Genomic DNA, 2,096 nt, shown 5'->3' with positions numbered 1-2,096 from the left:
GGCTGAACAAAAAATTTTAAAGGGCAGCTCCAGAAGACAAATTAAAGTATTGTAATGAAATGTGCAAAGACCCGAAGTTAGGAATCCAAACAGAAAGAACATGCTCAGCATATATTAAACTGAAGGAACTAAAGAAAAAGATAAACTCAATTTTGCAATACTGAAATATTCTATGGTCAAAATATTCAATGTTACAAGAAGCATCTAAAGAAGATTTTTTTAAAAATTTCAGTGACTGTACCAAAAATAACTAGTTGAAATCCAACTACTTCGGGAGGAGGTAGCATATGATCAAGAACCAATGGTACTGAAGGAAGAAGTCCAACCTGCAATAAGGTATTAACAAAAAACAAGGCTCCAGGAATTGACAAAATACCAATTGAAATGTGTCAACAAGCTGATGAAGTTTTGGAAGCACTTACTTATGTATGCCAAGAAATTTGGAAGACAGGTACCAGGCCAGCTGACTAGGAGCAATTCATATTTGTACCCATTCTAAAGAGAGGTGATATTAACCGAATGTGAAAATTGTAGTACAATTTCATTGATATCACTTACAAGTAAAATGTTTGCTGTAGATCATTCAACAATGGTTGCAGCAGTATCATCTACAAGGAGTTGCCAGTAATTCAGGCCAGATTCAGAAGAGGACATGGAACAATTGCTGTCATTGCTGATGCCAGATGGATCTTGTCTGAAAGCAAAGAGTCCCAGAGATATGTTTACCTGTGTTTTATTGACTATACAATGGCATTTTACTGTGTGGATCATTACAAACTACGGATACCCTTGAAAGAATGGGAATTCCAGAACACTACATTGTGCTCGTGTAGAATTTGTACGTGGATCAAGAGGCAGCTGTGAGAATAGAATAAAGGAACACAACTGACAGCTTTAAAATCAGGAAATGGTTTGTGGTAGTTACATAATCTCATGTCAACTTGAGGATATTAAGAGTGAAGGGGTGGAGTGTAGCCTGTCGATCAGGTCACAGTCTGATGCCTCCTTGTGGGTGTGGCTTTCTCATGAAGATTCTGGGAACTTCCTCTCTTCCTCCATGGGGGCAGGAAGAACTCTCTCTCTCTGCTATTCATTCCTGTTGGCCAGTTACACGGAACCACACTGTGGGCAGCCAAAGCCCTGGAGATACTTCCACTGCCATTGGATCCACAAGACTTTTCACCCACCAGCCTGTGATCTTCCTGTATTTTGGATCATTGCATGTGCTATGGGAGTCTAAAGAACAATCAATGGACTAGTATGGGATATATGGACTAATATTGCACTTGATATGGATTGGGCTGGGATGTTTTCTCAATGTACAAATTGTTCTTTTATATAAAGCTCTCTCTTACAACCCTATGAGTGTCTCTGGATTTGTTTCTCTAGTGAACCCGGACTAACACAGGTTTGTATCCTTTATGTTTATTCAATCTGTATGCTGAGCAAGTCACCAGAGAACCTTGAGTGTATGAAGAAGGATTGGAGGAAGGGTTATTAGCAACTTTCAATACACAGATGACACAAACTTGCTTGTTGAAAATAAGGAGGACTTCTTGAAGCACATGCTGATTAAACGCAAGGGTTAAAGCCTTCAATGTGGATTATAATTTAATGTAAAGAAGAAGAAAAAAGCCTCACAACTAGACAAAGAGGTAACATCATGATAAATAGAGAAAAGATTGATGCTGTCATGGATTTTGTCTTGTTTGGATCCACAATCAATGTTCATGGAAGCAGCAGTCATGCAGAATACATTGAAATGTGGATTACTGTAAATGCAGTTAGGTTAAATTTTAACATTTTCCATTTGATCTCCCTTTTCATCCACTTTAAATTTGTTCGTTTCTAATATTTTCTGCTCTCTTTTGGATTGAGAATTTTATCTGTTTTGCTTTGTTATTGTTAGGTTTTTTTTGTTTAATTTTATATTTTTCTGTATATGAAATCCAGGATAGGTAAATCAATAGAGACAGTAACTAGATTAGTGGTTCCTCAGGGATATGGCAGGGGAGGTTGGGGTAAAATTAGGAGCGAATAATTATGAGTCCAAGATTGAAGAATTGTTCTAAAATTGATTGATGTGATAATTGTAC

Source organism: Echinops telfairi, unplaced genomic scaffold, assembly GCF_000313985.2.
Source record: "Echinops telfairi isolate 266 unplaced genomic scaffold, ASM31398v2 ScPeMD7_3533;HRSCAF=4204_0, whole genome shotgun sequence".
Taxonomy (NCBI): Eukaryota; Metazoa; Chordata; class Mammalia; order Afrosoricida; family Tenrecidae; genus Echinops; species Echinops telfairi.
This window is presented reverse-complemented; position numbering follows the sequence as displayed.